The following is a 12,164-nucleotide window of genomic DNA, read 5'->3' on the forward strand; positions in this document are numbered from 1 at the left end:
AATAAAGGCAGCAATTGTGTCACAATCGCACAGACAATCTGGGATTTTTCTAAGGGCTATTGCGTCCATGACATCGTCATTATTTTCTAAATAAAAATATTCATTTCTTAATAAATAAACAAAATAAAATAATTTTACTGGCCCCAAATTTTTTAATAGTGTAATTATTAACTAAATGGTAATTCATATTGATTTAACATAACTGGTAATTGCTTGAATTGAGAGATGTATTCACTGAAGAGTTTATTATATTTTGGGTCAACAACATTTGATCCCTTGCAATCAGGATGTTAAACGTACTTTGCTATGAGTATTTAAATTGTCTTATTTGCAGCACAAACATGTCTCCTTTATATGATAATAATAAATAATAACAATACAGATACAATACAGACAAATAAAATTTCAGTTAGTTTTTCACATAAACCAATCGCTTGCTTCAGGCTTGAAACACACAAGTCATTTGGACTTCTTTTATGATGCTTTTATGGTGGTGTTATGCCATTTTTGGAGCTTGACAGCATCGTTCACTGTCATTAATTGTTTTGTGATTCAAGTTTGAACAACATGAGGATGAATACAGTAATTGATGGTAGATTTTATTTTATTTTTGGTTGCTATTTGGTAACTATTTACAGCATCATCCAGTTTGTTTTTGTTGAGATCTATACTTTGGAAGAAGTTGTAGATGAACTGATTTGAGTCAGAGTGAGATAATGAATACTGAATATATATGATTGATGAATATAGCATACTTAACTCAAAACATTTCAGAAAAAGTCGTCATCTTATTAGTTGAATTCTACAGGATGTCCAGGAGACGTGTGTGTCGCATTCTTGAACGGTCCCTCTGGAAACAAAGATGCCGTGAGGCCAAACACAGTTGTGTTTGCAACTAACACTGAGCGCATATGATATGAGGATCAACTGAATGTGAATTGTGGAAGGATGTGAAGTATAAAGTTCCCTGCATAGACTCTTTAAAATATGTCTAAGAGTTTTACACGTCGATCTTTTATTTTAGAGGGATCGATGGTACATTTTCACGCCCCTAAACATGAACAAAACGATCTGTGATTGGCTGCTTTACATGTCAGTCAGACGGCCTTTGAGTGGTTTTTGGCCAATTAAATCTGTTATGGAGTCCAAACCTTGTGCCATCAGTCTGAAGGTCTGGCTACGTGAGACTATTTAACTGGCAGTAAACACTGGCATCGATCATGAAGAATGACTGACATATTCTGTCTGCATATCCAATTTCAGGGAGGTGCTGGTGCATAAAATTAAAGAACGAGAAGCATCTATCATATCAGACCCATCTACCCACACACGCTTTTGAAGACGTATCTCTTATAGATGATTTTCATACTAAGATAATGATATTTGCTTTACTGCACAACTACATGAACCATGTTGACATTATAATACAGGTTTTTTGGCTTATTTGGAGAATTTCAAATAAAGAGAACTAGTTAAAATGTCCTAACAAGGCGATTTGACATGTTAATATTTATGAGGATGTTTTAAAAAGATTTGGCCCAAGTATGACATTCAGCACAACAAATGGAGTACAAAAACAAATGGTCTTTCATCGAGATACCACCAGGAAAATGCAGGAGAACAGAATTACTTTACATGAAATGCAAACATTGAGAACACCAGACAGGGATCTAAGGAAAATTTAGGTCTTAAAAACATACCAAAAAAGTAACCTAAAACAAATTAGTGGAGGGAAATTGAGAACAATGGAAACAAGTACAAGAACTAGAACTAAACCAAAACACATTGCAATGGCCATGTACGGGCCATTTTATGATGCATTTTATAAATGAATGGAGTTTTCTACATTTTTATCCAGTTAATAATGTCTTTGGATGTCTCCCAAGGGTTGTTCTGTCAGATTTAGCTCACATGGGAACAATTTGGTCTTTAAAATATTGCGAAGTACACACATGTTTGTTTTTTAGTGTAAGGATTTTCCATTGACTTCCTGGCTATATTTTCTATCCGATAAACCATAACCCCCACAAGAAACCCCCAAAGAAAGATTTTATAGTGATTATTGCTTAATATTTTTTTGTTTTGTTTTGTTCAAGGGTCCTAGTTGGTAACGTCTCAGCTGTTTGTTTTTTTTGTATTTATATATATATATATATATTAGGGCTGTCAGTTAAACGCGTTATTAACGGCATTAACGCAAACCCATTTTAATGACGTCAATTTATTTATCGCGTGATTAATGGTCCATTTGGCCTAGAATACTTTGTAGTTTTTTTTTCATACGCTTTTGCAACTGTACACGGCATGCATGGCACTGCAATATGAAACCCATTAATTTCAATGGCTTGCAAAGGAGGATGTTTTGTTGCTTCGTCGACCAAAGCGCAAGCGGATTTAGCTAGACCGTAAACAAAACAGGCACGCCGCACACACTTGTACAAAGCAAGACGGTCCAATTTCCATGTTGATAATAGCATTAAAATGAGAAAAAAATAATGTGAGAAAAAGAAATCAAGAGACATTTAGAATAGATAAAAATGTGTGATTAATCGTGAGTTAACTACGACATTAATGCGATTAATCGCAATTAAATATTTTAATCGTTTGACCGAACCAATATAAATATATAAACCTCCTGTTATACTATCTATCTGACATCATTTCTAAGGAGTTAGAAGTGTAATGAGTTAGAAGAAAAAACATACTTCAGACCATGAAACTATAATCCCCAATTTTTGAGTACTCAAACAAATTATGTCAGAGGTGGGATATAGATTATTTTAAATTACTCATATTCTAGGTAAAACACTGTTCTGTTTTTGTTTCATAGACAGTATTAAGCTAATTATAACTAGCTGAAAACCCCTCGCGGCTATCATTTTTTGCTAATTGTCAATTTCCCATTAGAGATTGTAAATATATAAAGGCAGCAATTGTGTCACAATCGCACAGACAAGTTGGGATTTTTCTAAGGGCTATTGCGTCCATGACATCTTCATTAACCTTTATTAGTTTAACAAATTGCTAGCTTGAACTTCTCGTTCAAGTTTGAACTTTCTGTTGTATTAGTTAAAGCTTTTAAAATGAAAGCGTCCACTGGGAATGCTGTTGAGAACAGAAGGGACAGCTGTAGATCATATGAAGAAGACAGGCAACAACGTGGTTTTTAACTTTAGCATTAGGCTGTGAATTTTCAACAGTAGAGCGGACTCCATGCAGTGTTGTAAGAAAATTAACAGTTTAAATCTCAGCATCAAAAAAACAAAGAAACAAACACAAAAAACCCCGAAATATTTGGAAGATATCAAGTAGAAATTTCCCCGTTTCTCCCCCCAAGCACTCATTTTTCAGGCACACCTTCATGAATGGAGGAAGTGAGGAAGAGAAGTGCTCGCAATGGAGAGAAAGAAATGAAAGTAATGCGTTCCTGTCCTTCATGATCCACTGCTCTCCTCGCCTCACTGGTAATCCCACTCATCAGACTCACACCTGAGTGGCAGCAGGAGAAGAGAGAAGCTCCTGGGAGACGGACTGCTGAAACAAAAAATAATTCTCTAACAGCACAGTCTGCCCTCGCCGCCCCACTGAAGCTGGTCTGCATGATGGATGAGATGTTCACTACATTCAGTTTGGCATCTTTCAGTAATGATTTAAAAGGCTGAAGGCAAGTGGACCAATGATCTTGCTTTGTCTTACAGCACTCTGTTCTCACAACACTGTCAGTTTAATATAAAAAGGAGTGTTTTCCATTTATCCAATTGATGTTTTGCTGTGCTCCACCTCCCTGGTTACTGTTGCTTTCAGACATAAAACCAGCATAGCTTAGTTTACAGAATACTGCATGATATTTACTGGAAGTAAATAACAGCAGAAATGCATTTTTCAGTTGTGCCGTAGTGCAACCAAATGGTGTCACTGTTTTTATTGTCATATTAAATTAGTGGGGCAAAAGTCAAATAGGCCTAGTTGTTTTGCATTTTTAATCCAAATCTGTGCAAAAGTACTTTAACTCTTGGCAGTCCAATCAAATAATGAAAGTGAAGTCAGAAATGGTAAAATTGTGCCTGATATTGTTTTAATTTCTTAAATAGGCAAAAACCTAGGAGCTCCAATTGACCTATGGCTAAGCCACGCCCTCAAACGCGATGAGCCAATCAGAGTGTGCAGTTAACCAAATACACTCTGACATTCTCTGCTTCCACGTCCATTGAAATGCATTGCAGTTAGTCAGTTTTCATTTGTTTTTTTCTTGTCATTTTAAGTTTAAAATGGTCAAACGGTGTGCATGGGGTACGTGTAACTCCTGGGCGACGGTGTGTATTTTTGAACCCTTTCCCAAGCCACAATAAGAGTTTGCTCTGGATGAAGTTATGCGGTAGACCACAACATCAACTAAACGTGGATAAACAAGGATGTCTACATCTGTTCTAAGTTAAGTCAACAACATATTTGAACATTATCTTTAAAATCGCTGACGTAACGTTAGGCTAACATTAGCTAAACATTAGAAAACATTAAAACTGCGTTGTACATCATGTCACTTAGCTTCATTAACGTATCTGTAAATAACCGAGATAACAAATGTTAACAATGTTGTGCTGAATGATTACTGTAGGCAACGATATGCGGTTTATCATGTTTACACTGTGACCTGTACATTTTTGCCTGGAGCTGAACCTTCTCAACAGAAAAATTATTAATATAACCCTCCAATGCATATAGTTAAGGCCCTTTAGGTGACTTCCAGATGATATATAATCTTTCTGTCTCCATAAATCACAAATTGCCTCCTGTGAAATGTCTCTTACTGTGAAAGCTGCCATAGCGCCTGTCCCCGACTGTTGACTGTGTGTCCGAGTGAGTGGAGGGGGCGTGGCTTAGCCATACTGTAGGTCAATTAGATATTGCTTTTGAAAATTCGGTCTTCATTTACTCACCCTCATGTTGTTCTAATCTAAACCTGTATGACTTTCTTCTGTTGAACACAAAAGAAAAGAAGATATTTTAAAGAATGTTGGTAACCAGACAGTTGACGGTAGCCATTGACTTCCATAGTATTTTTCCTAATGGCTACCGTCAACTGATGGTTCCCAACATTCTTCAAAATATTCATGCAATCCGCGTTTTCACTGTTATACAGTAGGGGGCGCTATTACACATCTTCTGTAAGAGTAAAGAATCTCTGATCGAAAGACAAGTGAAGAAAAAGCAGAAACATGCGATAAAAACATTCCCTTTGAACATATACTATTAGAACTATCCCGAATGAAATGTCGACCCAGGACGAGCTACAGTATAGGACTACAAAGCCCCCATTATTCTGAATCCTGTCTGGACGTGGTCTTCGACAAAAATGGGATTTTCTCAACATTTGTTTAAAATGTGTTTTTTTTTTGTTTTTTTTAATTAAACGTACCCACATTCAAGTGTTGATTTTGCGTTTTCAATTTTTAATTGAGTTTGAATATTACAGCTCATTCTTGAGCAGTTCATTTTCTTGTGACTTTTAAAAATCCACATGATATTTTCAGGATACATGCGTTTCTAAATGTCACCTCAGCCCACCAGAGAGACACCAACTGCACTTTTGCCGATCTTTCACTCACTTTCACCGTCGTTATTGAGTTCTTTCAGCTGTGTTTCTCACCTCCCACCAGCAGGTTTGAGTGGCTCTCCATCAGGAGACATTTGAATTATGCAAATGAGGTAAATACACCACCCCAAAGGCAAGGCCTATTCTTAATTTTGACTGTTTAATTAATCTGTTGTGATCTAAATTAAAAATTAACTTTCCAATAATCATTTCAAATGAGTCTGTAAAGGCTCTTTGGGGGGGTCAGATGTATAAGTGTGTCTGTGTCACTCTCTTAAAGGGATAGTCCTCCCAAAAATGAAAATTCTGTCAGTTACTTGTCATTTTGGAACCCATTGACTTTCAAATGTGCAAAAACAGTTCTCCTCAAAAGATGGAAATGGGTTTGGAATGAACATGAGGGTGAGTGAATGATATTAATTTTGGGGGGAACTATGGGAGCTTCTTGGGGTAACGTACTGTAAAGGTTTTGTGAGGAAACACAAAGGTTTTGTCAGTAAAAGTTTTTCGGGCAGACGCACAACTTTTAAGAGCAAACACAACGTTTTTCAGGGGAATGCCAACCTTTTGCAAGAGAATACATAAAAATATAAATATATATTTTCTCCCATCCCAAACTGTTTTCCACCACCATGTCCCTTTAGGGGCTCCATAGGTTTCAGACTGGTTTTCAAAGCTTTGTTATGTCTTGTCACAATTAAATTCAAATGAGCTTTAACAAAAAAATCGGTAACACTTTACAATAAGGTTCATTAATTAACATTAGTTAACATGTACAATATGTGAACAATACTTCTGCAGCATTTATTAATCTTATTTAATATTAATTCCAACATTTACAAATACGTTATTAAAATCAAAGGTTGTATTAGTTAACATTAGTTAATGGACTGTGAACTAACATGAACGTACAATGAACAGCTGTATTTGTATTAACTAACCTTAACAAAGATTAATAAACACTGTAACAAATGCATTGCTCATTGTTAGTTGATGTTAGTTAATGCATTTGCTAATGTTAACTAATGAACCTTATTGTAAAGTGTTACCAAAAAATCAATGTTCCTCAACCTTCAGGGTATCTTTCTTGCAATTTGATTTTCAAATCAAGCTACATTCCTTGCTGATTCCTTGCTTAGAGTTTCTCTCATGTGCTGAGATCGTTTTTTAAGCTGTTTTAAGAACATTTTCATCAAACCAGTAAAGTTTCTGATAAAAAGGAAATCTGAAGCAGTCAAAGATGTTTTAAAGAAGCCCTCTCTGTTTGAAGCACGTAGCAGTATTCTGTATGACCTTCCGCTGAAACATCAACAGAGCCAGGCTGAGCTGAAAGAGGAACTGCAAAACCCCTTTTAAGATGGACACTTCTGTTCAAGGTCATTGCTTTGACTTTGGTGGCAATGAATGTAGTTGGTTTTCACACAGTAGAGGAGGGAATCAGGGAGCTGAGAATAAACTTAGACCCTATACTATCTGTCACTTAGGCTATGTTCATACAGGCAGCAAAAATCTGATATTTCTGTATCCATCCATAATCCGTTTAGTTCAGAGGTTCTCAACCTTGGGGACGGTGTCTGAACAAAATGGGTCCAATTTGATTACTTGCGCAATGACATTGGGCAAATTCTGTCCAAATTATTGGATTTGAAAAACAAACTGCCCCATCCATTTAAAATAGCTACACAGAAATTAAATTATTGATGCATTTGAGTGATTTACAAAGAGCTATTCTGGTCTTTCTTAGTGTCATATATATATAGAGGCTGTACATATTTTATTGACCAATTTTTAATGCATGCATCTCACGTGGACTCACCCGCAGTAAAAGCGAAGGAGTGTGTGTCATCCTATATGAGAGCACTTGGCTGACATAGAAAACAGCCTGCAGTATGATACAGAATGGTGACTTTTATATGGAACATTTGAATGATTTTCAGGAGATCAATTCATGACAAGTGAATTGCTCCTTTGGTTGCTCAAGATTATTATTATTTTTTTATTCTACTATTGAATCTCTTACTATAAATCAAGCATCCAGAACAGATGTTGACTTTTTGAGAATATTGCTTCGGTTGTTTGTGGTTCAATGCTGTTCAAGAATAATAAGCCACCTAATCTCATTAGAGCCTCATAAAACACTGGTGTGTGTTTGCAGTTAGAGTGTAAATGACTTATTACCTGCATTCAGTCCTTTAATTAAGAGCATTCAAATATGATTAATTTAAAGGTGCAGTGTGTAATATTGACAGCTAGTAATGCAGTACAAATTCTAAATATTGGAGAGAGTTGCTTCCCTCTCCTCCTACTCGACTCTAATGTGGGTTGCCAGATTGAGAACATGCAACAGGGACGAATTGCTATTGACAATGGAAGGCGATGAGCCTAACATTGTAAGTTGACAAGTTGATTTAATATGCCTCTGGACTTGTTAGATAGATGCTGAGGTTTTTTAGGTCAGGTAGAAACTGCGATCTCTGATCTAGTTTGTTTGTTGGCTTCCATGGCAATAATACACAGTGTTTTATACACATGAAATGTTTGTATCTCCACTTAAAATGGTGATTTTGGCCTGTCACAACTCTTGATCTTCTTGACTAAACAATTTTGACATAATATGATGATCTGATTTTCAATTAATAATAATAGTTTTCCGAATTATTAACTAAATTATTTACCAAAATCGTTTAGTTGGTCCTACATTTTGTATCATGTTACAGCCTGATTTGTTTCCTCCATTATAGAAAAAAAATGACAATCAGGAAGTGACAATAGGCTATATATAAATAATCTATCTATTTCATTTCTCTCTCTCTTTTTAAAATTGTTAAACAAAACTGCACTCAGTAAACTTACCTGCATGATCAGTGATAAAAAAATAAAAAAATAAAAATAAAAATAAAAAAAACATTTTCCAGTTTGGAAAATATTCTGTCAAATTAATGATTAAAAATATTGTTTTATCATGTTAAAGGGTTAGTTCACCCAAAAGTGAGTAAATACTGACAGAATTTTCATTTTTGGGTGAACTAACCCTTCAAAGATGCTTTATGTATGTTTTTTTTTTTTTTTGACTGTACTAAATCACAAATATACCATAATATGTTTGCAGATATTTAGGAAACATGCTAAGTTCACATGCTCGTTTCTCCGTAAAACAATGCTACAGCCAGTAATTCTACTTTGAAATGTGCATTCTCTCTGCATTTCTATTTTTGTTTTGGACTGTGTGATCCCGCCCAATGCTAATTTAGCCGATAGTATTTTGCCAGTTCGTGAAAAACCACCCACATCTCATTCTAAGATAATTTTATGACAGATCATAGTAACATATCTAATAGTGCTTACTACAAAATAAAACATGGGATTTGTCCTTCGGGAAACTGTATCGAATGGCATTCCTCAAAAGTGTGGACTACTGTTTTCTCATCCCCACACAGTTTGTTTTGAACACCATTAGCATGTCACCAAGCACCCGAGTCATAGAAAGATACATTTATTCTTATAACCTTTGCATTGCTTTCCTTGCTTTAGAGCTGACAAGAAAAGGGTTGGGTTCTGTGTCCCCTGCCCCCATCCACCCGCTCTCGCTCTTTTTTCCCCCACTTTTTTTCTCCCCTTGATGTTTTTTTGACTGAAAGTGCAGTGCGCAGGGATTTCCTCCACCCTGTGATTTGCAAGAGCTTGACAGCTGTCGTATTCCAGCACGAAGAACAGAATGAATTACGGGCGCCCACCAGAGCGTGATGCTCCAACATTAATGAGATACAGCAACACATTAACGTAGAAGGTCTGCGTTCTACAGCGGCACAATTGAGAAAATCCCCTGTTGAACAACATTAAGTTGTGTGATGATGTGAGAAGTTTCTCTTTAGAAAGTTTTTGCTTGGAAATTAAATGGCTTTTCTAAAATTATACAGTGCCTATACTTGTATGCATTGCAAATTACTATTGATTTCCACCTTCTCGTGCGTGCATGAGGTCTGTTGTTTTAGCTTCTATAGAGCGTCGTTTCATGGTAAAAATAGTTGCATTTCATCCAAGTGCTCTTTTTTGTTGCTTTTGTAAGAATGTCTGGAAGTAATTGAAATTGTGAAGAAGACAAAAGGTGCGAGAGAGACATGGGCTAAAGCTTGGTTTTCTCACTTCCCTTTGGTTACCACAAGGCCACTGTGAGCTCGTTTCACATTTAATGTTTGACGATTTCCCGAGTCTCTCAGCCTGCTCCCCAGAGAGCCAATCTTGCCATCTTCTGACGCTGATGGACCACCACAGAGTCTTCTAAAGGCAGAGCAACAGGAGAGCTGTCGCAATTGCGTTCCTGTGCATGCTACAGTATGTGAGGAAATGCTTTACAAACAAAGCCTTGCTTCTTGAGTGACCTTCATGTCTGCTGTAATCCCTGCACTTCCTCGTATGCTCCAAGTAAGCATTTTTTAAAAAGCAATCAGCATTCCCAGAATACTTGCTGGATGAAATGTCACCACTTTGACATTTTCAGGGCTTAGTTTAAGCCAGTTGTTGAGTGTTTTCTGACTATATGATACAAATATGTTACAGATGCTATTTTCCATTTCAGGCAACACCCACGGTATTTTAAATGAAAATATGTTTTTTTTTTCTCTCAAAGTCTGTCTTTCTCTTCAACCATTAATAGAGACTTGAGTGGCATTGAGAGTTTTCATGGAGAAAATAGCTTTAGAAAACAGAATGGTCTGTTATTATAGTAAGATTGATTTCAGTTATGATAAATCAGTTTGTCACTATATATGTCACTCTGGTTGTATTTTCATTTATACGTGTAAATTGGTCATTCTTGGCCAGAATAAGCTAGAGTGTGAACCAAACTTTGTCAATAGTAAAATGTACCTGACTACACGAGACTGTGCATGCTCTCTGTGAAGGTCATCTTGGACATCCCCCATGTTTTTTTATATAGCAGGAGGCCATGACATTGTATCTATTAGAGGTGAATTGGTTGGTGGCAGTGATGGGGGAGGTTCAGTTGTGTATGTCGATGGTGGGCTTGAGGTGACAACCAGGTTGAAATGTCAGTGACAGAAGGGACGTGGGAAAAATAGAGTGGAGTGGTGTTGGCAAGCAATTCAAATCAGCGGTGCGGTGTACAAAAATGGAGGTTGATGAGCTAGATTCAATCTTAAACTGGCAGACTGCCATTTTTCATGTGTGAAGAAGATATTATATGTTGTGGATTTTTTTAAATTTATGCCAGGGCTCTTCAGCCCTTTTCAGGACCTCTTAGTGTGTAGAGAGATGGAGCAAGGACCCCGTGTTAAACATTAAGTTGAGTGCAGCATCATTACTCCAGTCCTCTGTGTCTGATCCTACAGAAATCATTTTAGTATGCTGATTTGGTGCTCAAAAAACAATTCTTATTATTGTTATTATCACTACTTCATTTTTCTTTTCACGAAAACCCAATTTAATAAAATAATGAATAGACATTTTGGTAACACTTTACAATACGGGTGCATTAATATGCATTAATTCATGCTTAACTAATGCACAGATAATCATGAGTTAATGTATAACTCATGAAGAACTAAACCATTAATTAATGATTACTGCATCAGCAACTAATAGGTTATAGTAATACATTAATTGCTATTAATTCAATATGTCATTGTGTATTAATTCCTTAACATATTTTATAAACTAATAGTGTAAATTAATGTGTTAATTACCACAATTAGTCAAAGCTATGCACTTTAACTTCCACCTGTCTGCTTTAATTAATCATTAGCTAAGGATTTGCAAAGGTATCATTATGTTATGACTTTACTTGTTGGGGCACATCATTATCAACTAGTCATTTAGTAATTGTAGTAATTTGCGCATGAATTTGCACTAACAATGAAGTAATTAATCATTTATTAATGCATATTAGTGTACCTGTCAAATTATCTGGAAAATGAAATACAAGGCTTTGGCTCATTCTGGTAATTAACATATTAATTAACACTATTAGTTACAAAAATGAGTTATTAATCCACAATTACATATTTAATTAATAACAATTAATGCATGAACTAATAGATTAACCTTACAGACTCTTAATTAGTTCCTAATGTGGTAATAATTAATTAATAGCTTAGATAATCATTAGTTACACATTGATTCAGTATTATTTGTGCATTAGTTAAGCATGAATTAATGCTTATTAGTGCACCCGTATTGTAAAGTGTTAAAATTCTTTACAGTCCTTCTGATCGATTGAATGCATCCTTGGTAAAAGTATTGATTTCTTTCAAATATATGAAAACCCACTACAGTAATTGTTATTGATGTAAAGAGTCATACACATTTTATGTAATGCAATGAAACTTTAGCTCTGGTTAAAGTTAACTTAATATTAATATAGCATTTTTCATGCTAAATTAATAGACTTCTGATTAATGTTTTTTCTTTAAAGCATTTTTTTTAGTCTGCTTTGCTCTTTCACTATAATTACAAAGTACTGACATGGATGATGAAAAAATGCAACATCAAATATGCTGTTGATGTGCATAACCATTTTTAAGACAGTTTACTGTATAAAACATTGGCTTGCTGT

Source organism: Pimephales promelas, chromosome 9 (assembly GCF_988280905.1).
Source record: "Pimephales promelas chromosome 9, fPimPro1.hap1.1, whole genome shotgun sequence".
Taxonomy (NCBI): domain Eukaryota; kingdom Metazoa; phylum Chordata; class Actinopteri; order Cypriniformes; family Leuciscidae; genus Pimephales; species Pimephales promelas.